At 52.1% G+C, this 15,919-nt stretch overlaps 1 pseudogene across 1 annotated transcript; it reads left to right on the plus strand.

Annotated features, from left to right (window-relative positions):
- Window positions 1-5,948: 5,948 nt before the first annotated feature.
- LOC309601307 (olfactory receptor 14C36-like) lies at window positions 5,949-6,907 on the plus strand (annotated as a pseudogene). The gene has a single exon. The product of its transcript is annotated as an olfactory receptor 14C36-like (transcript).
- Window positions 6,908-15,919: the final 9,012 nt, after the last annotated feature.

Raw genomic sequence — 15,919 nt, forward strand, 5'->3', positions numbered from 1 at the left:
GCTCACCACCCACTGACCGATGCCCTGAGCAGCGATCGTTGCCCCACAGATAACTCCCCCTGTTTCTATACTGAGCATGACGTCATATGGTATGGAATAGCCCTTTGGCCAGTCTGGGTCAGCTGTCCTGGCTGTGCTCCCTCCCAGCTTCTTGTGCACCTGGCAGAGCATGGGAAGCTGAAAAGTCCTTGACCAGTGGAAGCACTACTTAGCAACAACTAAAACATCAGTGTGTTATCAACATTATTCCCATCCTAAATCCAAAACATAGCACTCTACCAGCTACTAGGAAGAAAATTAATGCTATCCCAGCTGAAACCAGGACATCCCTCAGGAGAGGGGAGTGAGCGAGCAGCTGGCTGGGGGCTTAGCGGCTACATTATGGACTTATTTCTATTTTCACTAAAAACAGTAACAGTAGCATGCTCTAAAACTTCTTTTCTCCTTCTTGATGATGATATACTTAATTTCTTTACTTTTATTCCTCTCCTTCATTCTTACTTGACAAGACAGCTATAACTTAACAGAATTTAGCCCTTGGCATGAAGTTTTTAGAACAATGGTTTTTCTCTCATTGCAAGCTCTTTGTTATCATTTCATGGTAACACCTCTTAGACAATGTTGCCCCTAATTCATTTCTGCTCTCTTTCATCCTTATTTCAAGTGTGTGCGAGAGGAGTTTATTTTTTTATCAAAAAAATGCCAAGGGACAGATCCCAAACTGGTGAAAAGCACAAAACAGGCCAAAGATTTACGAGATGGACACTGATACAACACCATTATCTTCCTTTCGGATCTCTGAAGACCTCATCCTTCAGCAGCATGCCTGGAAGGTCTGAAGTCCCTCCACCTGCCCTGTAGGTCAGCACTGAAGGTGAAATCACTGCAGTCAGAGGTGGTGTTTTGATTCTCTTCTCAGCCTAAAGCATCACCTGGGTCAGGAGATATTCCAGGACACCTCAAGGGGCATCATGCTCCTCCGGACCCAAAAGTGGAATCTCAGGTGTCATGGCATACCAATACTTGTGTTCAGGGACCTGGTCCAAACGCCCATCTCCTTTTTGCTTGAGTTTGCTCAAGTAACCCTTGAGTTGATTCCCATCCACTGCTGGTTGTCCTCCTCCACAGGAAGAGAACACAGGGGGCATCCCCCATACTCATCCTCCTTGCCAGTCTCTCCAGCAGAGCCTGTATTCCTCCACTGCAGAACCCCATGTGAGCAAGCTGTCCCACCACATCTTATTTCATCCAAAACCATCACAGTTGTGTGACAAGCCACGGGGCTCCAGCTCCTCCTGCCTCTGATCCACCTCCTCCTGGCTCTGATCCACCTCCTCCTCCACAGCTCAGCTGTGGCACCTGGGTGGAGTGCAGACTTCTCACAAGGAAACCTGAGCAGTGACCCTGACCAGAAGACCATTGGACAGCGAGCTGTGCTGCGCTGCACGTACAGCCTGGCCTTCATGTCTGTGCTGTGCAGAACGGAGCCTTTGGCCACAGGACAACTTCAGCAACTCATTGTCACAGAGGAGCCTGCAGGCAGCTCCCACTCAGTACTGCCCTTACACCTCCTGCATGGCCTTGCCTGTGTCTAACAATGCAGCAAGGAGTTCTCATGAGAACATCATTTCTGTTAGACTGTAGAGATGATTGAAAGAGTTCTTCTTTTGTAATAAATGCCTACAGTAGCTTGAATGATCAAAAGAGGGGAATGGCTTCTATGGGCGGGGTCTGCATGGCATGCTGTGTGTGGGTCAGAGGCCTGTTCAATGCCACACCACCTGGGGTTCCCACCATCTAAAAGGGACCTAAGATGATCTGCATGATTCTCTCTTCATAGTGTTAGCACTAATGAACAGCATGTTAAATGATACCTCACAGAGTCTGACTGCCTTTCTTACTCGAATGAACCAGTGGTGAAAAACACTCTCTCAGCACACTTGCATGCAGCCCCTCCAGTGCCATGGACTGGTAAGGGTGCAGTTTTCTCAAGGAACCCCTGGCTTGACCCCCATCTACTGCTGGTTGCCCTCCTCCAGCGTCCTGCCTCAAAGCACCAAGGCCCGGGAGACCTCGCTAGCGGCTGCTGAGGCAAAGAGGATTTAGAGTATCTCAGATCTATCTACACCTACTCTTACTAAATTTAGCAGTGGTCTCACAGTATTTCTGACTCTTCCTTAGCTCTTCCTGAAGTAGCAACAGCTCATCTTAATGCCCTTGGATTCCCTTTGGAGTTTCAATTAAGTTTTGAGATAAACCACGTCAGTGCTTGGATTATGCTGTCCTTGAAGACAAGATGTATACAGGCTCGCTGTTAACATGATTGGCCTGTTCCTTGATTGAATCACCAAGGAGTAAGTAAAGACCCCGGTGCAGGGTGCTTTGTGTTCATGCAATGCAGGCAGCTGTTGTGTAGAGAAGGGACAGACCTTGTTTCTCTGATGGCACCTGATGGCTGATGCCTCTGACTGATGGCATCAGCCAATGGCACACAGGCACCAGATCCCACTTGCTGCGATGCCATCAGGGGTGTCTGTCACACACCCGCCCTGAATGGGAATTGCTTTCCTGTAGGTGCTGTGCTGTCCCTGCCAGCCCTGGCGTCTCAGGTTGCTCTGTGGGCCTGGGTTTGAAAAGTAAATTGAGTCGACACCTGGAATTCTGTAAGGCAATGCGGGGATGAACATGAGGCAACTGCCAACACAGTGAGTGGAGGCCTAGTAAATATAGCTCGTGGAGAAGAGAAAGAGAGAGCCTGAGCTCTCCCTATGGCACATGACTCCATTCCATCATAGGAATACCTCCATAGGCCACCCTGAACATAATGAGCAGGGAGAGGTTCAGTTGCCCTTAATTTGCACATCAGCTGTTGTCATTTTAGTTGTTCAAAGGAAACTCCCAAGAGCCTCCAAGAAGATGCTGTCAGTCAAGGTTGTTGTGGTCTGATATTGTCCTGTCTCTACATCTGCCTGCACCTATCTTCAGTCTCTTTCTATTGCCTGCACCTATCTTTGACCACCTCTAGCACCTTAACGGTGACCACACATTTGCACCTGAACAGCTCACTCCTGGCCTCCACCACCATTAATTACCATGGGAGCTGAGGCAAGGAGCTCACACGCAGGTGCCTCTTTAATGTCCACCTGAACAGAGGCAAGAGGAATCCCACCTCCTGTGGGTTGGTGGTGTGCATGGGAGGGAGCAGAGTCCCCTGCCAGCCCCAGGACTACAAACCATGGAGAGGATGCCTTGCCTGACTCAGTTGCATCCCTTCCCTCAGCAGGGGTAAAGGAGAGCCCTGTCTCATGTCCTGTCTAATGATGGGACAAGAAAAGTTGATATTTGCACCTAACTCTGTCTCTCAGCAGGGAAATGCCACTGCTGGAAAGAAGTGTCTCTCCCCAGCTGAGAGAGGGCACATCAGCGATTGCTTCAGCCTGTTTCCCAGCAGGTTCCCCTGGAGCCCCAGGGACAAATCAAGGGAGCGCAGAGGGGGCAGAGAAATTGCCACCTTGGGCTGGTCTGCTGCTGCTGAGCTGGGCCGGGCTCCTGGGACACAGGGAGCTCATAGAAAACAGCTCTGCCCAGAAGCAGCAGCTCTGCAAAGCGCAGCAGGGCTGAGGGCACTGCCTGCAGGCACCGAGGGGAGAGGAGCAGGGCAGGGAGAGCTTAAAGGCAGTCTGGGATGTAAGGGAAGTTGAGAGCTCACTGGGGGAGAAATCTTTGCAGCTCTCTACATGGTAAGTACCTTCATGAAGGGCAATGTATCTGCAGCTGGTGGAAAGATCTCCAAAAGCTGGTGCATCCCACAGTCAGGAGGACTTCCCCAGTTTCTCTAGTGTAGAGGAGAAGGACGTGCTGCACAGCAGGGCTTCCCTGCTGCGCCCTCAGAGGGACAGGGCATCACAGCTTCCTTCCTCGGGGACACCTGCAGGGAGGTGAACGTGTGTGTGCAGCCAGGGGTGCAACACACACACAGAAGGTCAAGGCAGAGTTTGCTATAAAGAGATTTCCCGAGCCTGTGTTTTCAGTTCCCTACTCTGAGGGCACGGAACAGGAGCAGGGGTGGGGCCGGGGAAGGGAAAGAGAAATAGAAAAGGACCTGTCAAGTTTGGACAAGTCATTGAGACTCCTGAGCTGTAACTTGGAGTGGCCAGTAGGTCATCTAACAGCCTCCTAAAGTGCCTTCAGCCCCTCCTCTGCCTAGGGACAGCACCAGCATCACCTCTGCTGGACCCCTCAGGGCTGTTCTGACCTGCCCTTCTGAACCTCCCGACAGGAACGTGTGCCCAGCCAGTGCCCTGCAAACAGGCAGGTTTCTGGAGGGCCAAGGGGAGTGCACAGAGGTTGGCATGGGGTCTGTGAGTGCTGACAGGGAAAAGACATGGCACAGGGAATCACTTCCCAGGAGGAAAATCTCCAGGCAACAGCATTACGATCAGGGAATGAGAAGAAACTTAAAAGAGCAATGTTGTGGGAGGGAGAATTCAGAAAACTCAGTATCATCCCCTTCAATGCAGACCCCTTCCTCTGAGCAAGCCCTCTTGCCTCCTCTCCCACCCACCAAAGCCTCTGCCCTCAGGGCTGGGGGCTCCAAGGCGTGAACCACCTCCTCTGCAGCCAGAGCTCCAGCAGAGCCGTGGTGCAGCTCTCCAGCCACGGGCCCAGTTCCCTCTGCAGAGCACAGGGGCTGAGAGCAGCTGCCCGGCAATGGTGGTGTCTGGGAGGTGGCATGCACAGCTGGGGAAGGGTAACACTGTCCTGAGTGCCCCAGTGCCTCTGCCCTGGCCTCTCTCAGCCAGACCCTCCCTGTATTTTTCCTTCTTTCTTCACTTGTCTGTGTGATTGCACTTGTTATCCTGGTCTTGCTGTCAGGCTCTCTGGGGGTGGCAGTTTCAGCTGCAGAGTCACACACTGATCTTGTGGGGCCTTTTGTGCAGCTGTGTCCCTGGGTACAAGTGTCCCAGCCTTCCTCTCATCTGTGAGGCTGTGGGCAATGCAGGCTGTGGGGCTGGGGCATGAGCTGGTTTGCCCTTAGTGAGATACCATCATGAAAAAACTGACGTATCTCCTTGAGGTATCCTTCCAAGCTGTGAGCTGCCCTCCAGAATGCACATCTGTCCCATAGCATCTTTGTGTTACCTGGAAGCCCCATGGAGAAGCACAGAGATGCAATGGCCAAGGAAATGCTCTTGGGTAGGTGAAATGAGCCCTGTGCGTCCTTGGCTGGAAGTGGGCTGCTGAGACCTTGAGAAAGGGTGGGACATTTAGTGGTCTGCACTGGATCCCTCTGCTCTCAGCGGTGTCTGCTGGCTTTTCACAGGAACATAGCAGTGTGATCGCCCTCAGTCTCAGAAAGGTGCAAGGCCAGGGCATCTCAGACTGAGGGACAGACCAGCTCCCCTCACTCTGCTCTAATCCAAAGGCAATCCTCTTGCCTTGCAGGATTCGCTCTGTTCTCCCTGAGTGCAACAGAAATACTGAGGGTTTCTGACATCCCAAAACAGTCCTCAAATAAGAGGGGGGAAATTTTTTTAAAAAAAAACTTTCAGTCTGCCTTCCGCAATCCTCATTCCTTAGCACTGGGAGTGCAGATGTTGACAAGCCCTTCTGCATTAGAGATGGTTTCATCTGACAAAGCTGAATACCAGGACTGGACCGTGCTTCCACCGTTCCCCTGAACTCACTGCTGCAGAGCAGGGCTGACACCTCAGCAGCCAGAGGCCCAGCTCCTCATGGCACATTCAACCAGCACCAAAGCACAGCTTCAGCCATGGAGCTGAAGGAAGGTCTCCTAGAAAAGGGAAACGTGTGTGTGTTTATGCGTGTTTGTGTGTAGCAAGGAGAGGGTCTGTAGGAAATGGCTTTTAGTTTTGCTCAGAAAAGTCTCCCCTAACTTGTCAATGACTTTTCCTCCTTGCACGGGTCCCTGTGCCCAGAGGCAGCAAACGTCCAATGGCAGCTCCATCACCGAGTTCCTCCTCCTGGCATTCATGGACACACGGGAGCTGCAGCTCTTGCACTTCTGGCTCTTCCTGGGCATCTATCTGGCTGCCCTCCTGGGCAATGGCCTCATCATCACTGCCATGGTCTGTGAACAACTCCTCCACACCCCCATGTATTTCTTCCTCCTCAGCCTTGCCCTGCTCGACCTGGGATCCATCTCCACCACTGTCCCCAAAGCCATGGCCAATTCCCTCTGGGACACCAGGGCCATCTCCTACTCGGGATGTGCTGCCCAGATCTTTTCTTTCTCTTCTTGAAGGCAGGGGAATATTTTCTTCTCACCATCATGGCCTACGACCAGTACGTTGCCATCTGCAAACCCCTGCACTATGGGACCCTCCTGGGCAGCAGAGCTTGTGTCCACATGGCAGCAGCTGCCTGGGGCACTGGGTTTCTCCATGCTGTGCTGCACACTGCCAACACGTTTTCACTCCCCCTCTGCCAAGGCAATGCTGTGGACCAGTTCTTCTGTGAAATCCCCCACATCCTCAAGCTCTCCTGCTCAGATGCCTACCTCAGGGAAGTTTGGGTTATTGTGGTTAGTCTCTTTGTGGAATTTGGCTGTTTTGTTTTCATTGTGGTGTCCTATGTGCAGATCTTCAGGGCTGTGCTGAGGATCCCTTCTGAGCAGGGACGGCACAAAGCCTTTTCCACGTGCCTCCCTCACCTGGCCGTGGTCTCCCTGTTTATCAGCACTGCCATGTTTGCCTACCTGAAGCCTCCCTCCATCTCCTCCCCATCGCTGGATATGGTGGTGGCAGTGCTGTACTCAGTGGTGCCTCCAGCAGTGAACCCCCTCATCTACAGCATGAGGAACCAGGAGCTTAAAGACACATTGAAGAAGCTGATTCAATCAGCTCTTTTCAGCAGCATTAACCTGCTCGTGTCTCTTCAGAAGTGATTTCAAATTCATCTCCGGAACCTCCTGCGCTTTGGGCATTTTGCCTGTGATAACCGTGTCTGTCCATGCCTGCAGCCGCTCCACTCCACCAGAGGCCTGAACCCAGCCTGTCTGACCCAGAGGCCTGTTCACATGTGGCTGGCACAATGGTACAGCTCGCCTCCCATGTCGCATCTCTGGAATAAAAGGGGATTTCCTCAATGCTGGTGTCTGGAGGTTGGGCTCTTCTGCCAAAGCTGAGGTCAGGCTGAACAAATTGCCCCCACAGTGCCATGCTGCTTTGCTTGGCTTCTCCATGGGATGGGGGGAGGAGGGCATGGAGCAATGTGTTAGAGAATGGGCCTGGGCTGAGCCTTCACCTGTGGGTGCCCAGTTCCCCCGGAGATGGTGAATGATCGACAGGGATCTGCCTGGGACATCACCCCATGGCTTTCAGGCACCACGGCCCGGTCGCTCTGCAGAGCAGTACCAACAGCTTGGGGCCCTGTGGAGAGCAGAGGGAGGGGGTAGGAGCGGCAGGTCAGGCCAGGACAGACAAACTTCCCTGGTGAAAGGCTCTCTGGGGGCAGGGACATGCCTGGAGAAGAGCAAAGATGTCGTGGTTTAACCCCAACCAGCAACTAAGCACCACGCAGCCACTCGCTCACTCCCCACCAGTGGGATGGGGGAGAGAATCAGAAGGGTAAAAGGGAGGAAACTCGTGGGTTGAGATAAGAACAGTTTAATAATTGAAGTAAAATAAATTAGAACAGTTAAATAGGCAAAGCAAAAACCGTGCACGCAAACAAAACAGAACAAGGAATTCATTCACTACTTCCCATCGGCAGGCAGGTGTTCAGCCATCTCCAGGAAAGCAGGGCTCCATCACGCGTAATGGTTACTTGGGAAGACAAACGCCATCATGCCCAGTGTCCCCCTCCTTCCTTCTTCTTCCCCCAGCTTATATATATACTGAGCATGACGCCATATGGTATGGAATAGCCCCTTGGCCAGTCTGAGTCAGCTGTCCTGGCTGTGCCCCCTCCCAGCTTCTTGTGCACCCGGCAGAGCATGGGCAGTTGAAAAGTCCTTTACCACTGTGAGCGCCACTTAGCAACTACTTAGCAAGAACAAAACGTCAGTGTATCCTCGACATTGTTCTCATCCTAAACCCAAAACACAGCCCCATACCGGCTACCAAGACGAAAATTAACTCTATCCCAGCTGAAACCAGGACAGTATCCACCCCTTATTCCATACCATTTACATCATGCTCAGGTCCCACATTATCCAATACATCCTCTTTAACCACCACCCCTGTTGTCCCAAAAATGTCCATTGAGCTCGTTTAGTCCATGACTTTGGGCTCCATCTGTGATAGTGGTCACTCAGGACAGGAGAGGTGGTGTGTTGCGTGGAGTTCTTGGGCACCAAAGCCAGCTCAGGTCAGGTCACTGCTGCACTTGCACTGCTTCTTGTAAGGCTTCTCCTCCATTGGTTCAGGTGGTTCCTGCTATGGTAGTTCCTATAACATGCAACTCAGATCATGGGTTACACCAATTTAAAGGTATTTCCATCACAATCTCCACCCCTGGCCCCTTTGGGCTAGGTTTAACATTGCAATGAACTCCTCCCCTTACTCCTAGCCTGGCTAGCAACAAGGGGTTTCTGCTATAGTAATTCCCATAACATGCAACTCAAATCCCGGGTCACAACAATTTAAAGGTATTTCCATTACAGTCTCCACCCCTGGCCCCTTTGGGCCAGGTTATAGGGTTTAACACTGCAATGGAGTCCTCCCCTTGCCCCTGCTCCGGCGTGGGGTCCCTCCGACAGCACAGTCCATGAACTTCTCTAATGTGAGTCCTTCCCACGGGCTGCAGTTCTTCACTAACTGCTCCAGCGTGGGTCCCCCACAGGGTCACAAGTCCTGCCAGCAAACCTGCTCCAGAGTGGGCTCTTCTCTCCACGGGTCCACAGGTCCTTCCAGGAGCCTGCTCCAGCACAGGCTTCCCACGGGGTCACAGCCTCCTTCGGGCATCCACCTGCTCCAGCATGGGGTCCTCCATGGGCTGCAGGTGGATCTCTGCTCCACTTTTAACCTCCATGGGCTGCTCTGACATGGGATTATCCACGTCCACAGACGCTTTGGGGTGTCATGCTCCCGCAGGAACTCGTCCACAGGTCACAGTCCCTTCGACTCGAGTTGACACTGGAGTTCCAGCCTGTCCAGTACAGCAGCACAGAAAAACAGCGATGCCCTGGCCATCTGCCAGCCCGGGTACGTGGCCATTGCTGTTATCAAAATGTTCCCAGGCACAACACAGTAAGATGACTCTAACATACAGTAAGGCAAGCAAGCCCCATGGCAAGCACAGAAGCCTGCCGATTAACAGCTAAACAGCAATAACAGCTATAAATTCGATCTAGCGCATTCCAATTAAATCTGTTGTTATCTCGAACCCTTCGAGCCCCACGTTGGGCGCCAAAAAGGACTGTCGTGGTTTAACCCCAACCAGCAACTAAGCACCACGCAGCCGCTCGCTCACTCCCCACCAGTGGGATGGGGGAGAGAATCAGAAGGGTAAAAGGGAGGAAACTCGTGGGTTGAGATAAGAACAGTTTAATAATTGAAGTAAAATAAATTAGAACAGTTAAATAGGCAAAGCAAAAACCGTGCACGCAAACAAAACAGAACAAGGAATTCATTCACTACTTCCCATCGGCAGGCAGGTGTTCAGCCATCTCCAGGAAAGCAGGGCTCCATCACGCGTAATGGTTACTTGGGAAGACAAACGCCATCATGCCCAGTGTCCCCCTCCTTCCTTCTTCTTCCCCCAGCTTATATATATACTGAGCATGACGCCATATGGTATGGAATAGCCCCTTGGCCAGTCTGAGTCAGCTGTCCTGGCTGTGCCCCCTCCCAGCTTCTTGTGCACCCGGCAGAGCATGGGCAGTTGAAAAGTCCTTTACCACTGTGAGCGCCACTTAGCAACTACTTAGCAAGAACAAAACGTCAGTGTATCCTCGACATTATTCTCATCCTAAACCCAAAACACAGCCCCATACCGGCTACCAAGACGAAAATTAACTCTATCCCAGCTGAAACCAGGACAAAAGAAGATACTGTCTGCTTCCAGGGGGTTATAAATGACAAAGAGAAATCTATTTCTGCATGCACCAGCTCGGGCAGGCTTTTCTATTGCTTGGGCAGCTGGAGCAGCCTGAGGATCCCCTGGGCCAGGAGTCTTTTCCTGGGAGAGGGGCTGGCACAGAGGGACTTGCTGGCAGTGAACAATAAGGATGTCTTGGAGAGAGGAGCAGCCACTGGCTTCCATCTCCTCATGCTATGGCTGGCCCTCAGCCCTGGGGCTGATGGGGAGGCTGAGACACGTCTCTGCCTCCCAGGAGCTACTGTGACCTTCAGAGGGGCTGGGGCTGTGGGGTTGAGTGTGCAGAGCTCTGCAGTACCCATCAATGGGTGCTGCCATGGGGTGAGCCCAGAATGGGCTGCTTTTCTGGGCTGGACAGGGGGAGATGGGTAGGGGGCGGGAAGTGATGGGGAGAGCCAGAGAGGGACTGGGCTGGGCTGGGAAGTGCTCGGGAGAGGAAGACACTGAAGTTAGCTGAGCTGTCTGACCTTGCAGGGTGAGGACTCACACCAGGGGTTGGTGCTGCAGAGCCAGGTGTCATGGAAGGGAGCTGAGACTTGCAGACACAGGAGAGAGGAGGCTGGTCTGTGCCTTTGGTGCCATGGAGAGTTGGGGCAGGTGCCCCAGGGCATTTGTAACCCCCCAGCCTTTCTCACTGGCTATTTCCAGCACTGGCAGCACACCCCAAGTTTATGTGCTGAATTGTCCTGTTTGGCCATTTCCAGCCTCCTGCTGGGCTCAGTGCTTGAATCACTTTGCTTGAAGCAAAGGACCTCCAAGATGGTCAGGGACTGGAGCACCTTTGCCATGAGGAGAGGCTGAGGGAGATGAGCCTGTCCAGCCTGCAGAAATGAACGCTGAGAGGACCTCACTGTGGCCTGCCAGTACCTACAAGGACTTGATGGAAAAGAGAGAGACAGGCTTTTCACCGTGGGGCATGGCGGGAGGAAAAAAGACAGGGGGTGGGAGGTGAAAGAGGAGAGATTAAGCCTGCAGAAAAGGAAAGTCTGTTTCAGTGTGAGCTGAGCCAAGCGTTGGAGCAGGTCACCCAGAGATGCTGTGCAGACTCCATCCTTGGAGGTTTCCAGACTCAGACTGGATCAAGCCGTGAACAACCTGGTCTAACCCTTTTTTTTCTGGCAGGTTGGACTGCAGGACTCCCGAGGTCCCTTCCAACTTGAACTGATCCTATGGTGTCAGGCCCCTTCTCTGAGAACCACAGAGTAAATGTTTATGGGGCAGGAATCTTCCTGTGCTGTATATGACCACCTAAACTAACATCTCAGGCAGTGAAAAGAGGCCGATATCACAGTGTGACTCTCTCTCGGCAAAGACTGAGGGGTATCGCTGACAGTCCTGGGCAGGAACTGTCTTGGGGGCACAGGGCTCTGGGCAAGACACAAAATGACCTTTTTTTGAAATGCTGCTAGCCTGAAAAGAAAAATGTTTAGAAAATGTCAATAAACATAAAACAAAGAATTAAACAGAAAGCTGCAAAGCAAAGAATATGTTTGAAAACACTTTTCAGCTTTTACATTTTATTGTAGTTGGATGTAGGACCCAAATGCCTTCAGCTACAGGGACACAGACACCTCCTGCCAGTACAGATGCCCTGGGAACCCCCTGCCCAGCCTCTGCCTGCAGATCCCGAGGGCCTCTGCTCTCCCACACGTCCTGCCTGATAGCTGCCAGCCCCAGGCAAACACCTTAGGTACACTGAGGCCTCTAAAAGCCACCCTAGGTTTTTTATGGTCAGGCAAACAAGGTCTGCCTGGAAAGGTGAACAAATCTGCAACACTGAGAAAAAAATAGGAGCCCATTTTCACCAGCTGAAACAATTGAGTACTTTTAATATAGTGGCAGGGTTTTCCCATCATGCCAGAGTGGGAATTTGCAGGGATTCCATTAATCATAGGAGAAAAAATATTGATCTCCTGTACTTGCATTATGGCTGCTCTATCTATTATATTACGCTATGTATTCAATCTCCCTTATCTTTCAGGTCGTCCCACCTCTCTTGATTAAATGGCCATGTCTAAGGGCATCTTCTCAGCAGAGGTAGCGGGACATTTGCCCTTCCCATTGCTCTCCAGGCTCCCCCCTCCCCCTGCTTTTTGTTCATTCAGATACCTCCCAATTATCTCGTCGCTGCTTTGAGCTTCAGGGACTTAGAAGCTCGCCCCATCTTTCAGAAGTCAAATGAACTCTTTAATCAGCTCCTTCCTTGCATTTATATCTATCCCTTCCTATCTCTCTGTCAAAAACAGTTCTTGTATGGCTGTCATCGTTGGCCATCTCCACCCCAGGACATCCTATGCTCTCCCACGCCTGTGCCTGTTTCCCTGCAGGCTGTAGACACACAATCCACTTCCCCACCTTGCTCTCATCCGCCCATGTCCCTGCCTGTACCAATATCTCTGAAACAGAAAGCCACGGGCTGATCACAGACAAACACCACCACCACCAGTGACCCGTTGCACCACGCCACTACCCTTCAAGTGACATTTCATCTTCCTCATGCCCAGGCTCAGACTCCAAAGCTTTTCCTTCCTCATGCTGTTTCCTCTACAAAGGAAATCTTCATCCTCCCTGAAACCACCTTTCAAGCAATTGCAGGCTACTACAACCTTGCCCTTGGCCTCTATGTCATGAGGCCAAAGCAGCCCAGGTCCCTCGGTCTCTCCACACAAGCCATGTGATTCAGCCCCTTCAGCCCAGCTTGGGAGGCCACCTCTGGACCTTCTCCAGTTCCTCCCCGCTCCTGCAGAACATGGAGTCCCACACCAGGACAGATTACTTCAGATGTGGCCACAACAGAGCTGAGTCAAGGTAACGCCCCTTGTCTGGGTGGTCTTGCTCATCCTAATTCAGCCCCGTGTGCAGCTGGCCTTATTCATGGTCAGCATGCTCCACTGGCTCCTATTGCATCCCTTGTAGCAACCACGGCCTTCTCCTCAGGCTCACTCCTCAGCTGGTCAGCTCCAAGCTTGCCCTGATACATGGGGTTATTCTTCCCCTGATGCAGGACTGGCCACTTCTCCTTGTCAAACTTGATGAGCTTTTTGTTGGCCAAATCCCAGGGTTTCCCAGGGTCCCCATGAACTGAATCTTCCTTGTGTCAGCTGTTCATGTGTGCGTGTAGGTGGCTCACCCTCTCCTGTGGTGCCTCTAACAAGATGACAGCATGAGGAATTGAAGGCCACGATGGATAATAAAAGGAGGTAGCAGTTTAATGGCCTTGCTGACCAAGGTAAGATTTCCCAATGCTGCCAGCCCAGAAACACCAACGGAGGGCAACAGGCAAGCAAAGCCAGGGCCAGCGGGTAAAGCGAAAACAGAGGTGGGCTTCTTGAATGAGAGGGATTGAGGATGACCAAAGGGAAGAACCTGGGAGGGGGGACACAGGGAATCAGAAAGTTGGAGGTGAAGCAAAGGGTACAACCAGGGCTGCTTGTGGGCACCTGTCAAGTAGCCCTCAGTCTCAGCAGGGAATCAGCATGGCTGGGCACACCTCTGATGGGCCTGCACAGGAATGCAGATGGCTTGGGGAGCAAACAGGAGGAATTAGGAGTCTGTGGGCAGTTCTTGAGCTGTAATCTCACTTAGGTATCAGGGACATGGTCAGATAGCTCACACCACTGGAGCGTGGCCATGGATGGAAGCTGCCTCTTTAGGAAGGATGGGGCAGGTCAGTGAGGAGGGGAAGGTGCCCTGTCTGTGGGCGAGCAGAAGGAAAGCATGGAGCTCTGCTAGTGACAGGTGAGGAGCCAGATGAGAGCCGATGGATCAGGATTAGTGGGCAGACCAACATTACCATGGGTAATGTTGTAGTTGGTGTCTGCTGTGGACCAGCTGTATTAGGAAGAAGCAACAGATGAGGCCTTCTTCAGACAAGTAGAAGCAGCTTCTCATTTGCAGGCCCTGGTCCTCATGGCAGACATTACCCAGCTGGACATGTGCCGGAGGGGCAGCACAGCAGGGCACAAGACACTCAGGAGGTTTCTGGAGGGCACCAAGAACCTCCCGAGCATTCAGAGAGGGTGTTAGGAAAGCCAAAGCCCATCTCGATCTCAATCTGGTGATTCCATCTGGACATGAAGGGCATCAAGAAAGGATTTAACAATGATGCCAGCAGCAAAAGGAAGGCTCGGGAAAATGTGGGCCTGCTGCTAGATGGGGTGGGACCCTGGTGACAGAGAACACAGAAGAGGCCAAGGTACTCCATGCCTTCTTCCTCTCTGAGTTTACTGGTAAGACCAACCTTCAGGAATCCCAGGCCCCCAAGACCAGAGGCAAGGAGCAAGGAAGACTTACCCTTGGTGCAGGAGTCTCAGCTTAGGGAACATTGAAACAAACTGCACATGCATAAGTCCTTGGGGCCTGAGGGGATGCACTCATGAGTGCTGAGGAAGATGGCTGATGTCCTTGTAAGGCCACTTGAAATCATGTTTGAAAGGTCAAGGGGATTTGGTGAGGTTCCTGAGGACGGGAAGAAAGCAAATGGAAACCTTATCTTGAAGCAGAGCAAGAAAGAGGATGCAGGGAGCTGTCAGCCTGTCTCCCATTCTACCCCTATAGACAAGCTGAGCAAGTATGGACTGGCTAAGTGGAAAATGAGAGGGACTGAAAACTGACTGAGTCCCAGAGGGTTGTGTCCAGTGGCACAAAGTCCAGCTGGAGGATAATCACCAGTGGGGTAGCCCAAGGGTTGATACTGGGTCCCATTTTATTCAGCCTTTCATTACAGTCCTGGATGATGGGACCAAGGGCATCCTGAGCAAGTTTGTGCATGATCTAAAATTGGGAGGAGTGGCTGATACACTGGCTGGTTGCACTGCTGCTCAGAAGGACCTGGGCAGGCTGGAGAACCAGGCAGAGAAGAACCTCATGAAGTTCAACAAAGGGAAACACAGAGCCCTACCCCTGGGCAGGAAGGACCCCATGGACCAGGACAGGCTGGGGGACGGCTGGCTGGAAAGCAGGTTTCTAGAGAATCATAGAATCATAGAATAATAGAATCGTCAAGGTTGGAAAAGACCCTTAAGATCATCGAATCCAACCGTTAACCTAACACTGCCAAGTCCATCTATACCATGTCTTCGAGCACCGTATCTATCCGTTCTTTAAATACCTCCAGGGATGGAGACTCAACCACTTCCCTGGGCAGCCTGTTCCAATGCTTGACCACCCTCTCAGTGAAGAATTTTTTACTAATGTCTAACCTAAACCTCCCCTGGCGTATCTTGAGGCCGTTTCCTCTCGTTCTATCACTTGTTACTAGGGAAAAGAGACAGAGCCCAACCTCGCTACAACCTCCTTTCAGGTAGTTGTAGAGAGCAATAAGGTCGCCCCTCAGCCTCCTCTTCTCCAGGCTAAAGAACCCAAGTTCCCTCAGCCGCTCCTCATAAGACTTGTTCTCTAGACCCTTCACCAACTTCCTTGCCCTCCTCTGGCCATGCTCCAGCACCTCAACATCCTTCTTGTAGTGAGGGGCCCAAAACTGAACACAGTACTCGAGGTACAGCCTCACCAGTGCCCAGTACAGGGGCACCATCACCTCCCTGCTCCTGCTGGCCACACTATTCTTGATACAGGCCAGGATGCCATTGGCCCTCTTGGCCACCTGGGCACAGTGCTGGCTCATGTTCAGGCGGCTGTCAACCAACGCCCCCAGGTCCTTTTCCGCCAGGCAGCTCTCCAGCCACTCCTCCCCCAGACTGTAGCATTTCATGGGGTTGTTGTGACCCAAGTGCAGGACCCAGCACTTAGCCTTGTTGAATCTCATGCAGTTGGCCCCGGCCCATCGATCCAGCCTGTCCAGGTCCTTCTGTAGGGCCTTCCTACCCTCCAGCAGATCAACACTTCCACCCAACTTGGT

The sequence above is a fragment of the Platalea leucorodia genome, assembly GCF_965183815.1.
Source record: "Platalea leucorodia genome assembly, chromosome: 31".
Classification (NCBI taxonomy): Eukaryota; Metazoa; Chordata; class Aves; order Pelecaniformes; family Threskiornithidae; genus Platalea; species Platalea leucorodia.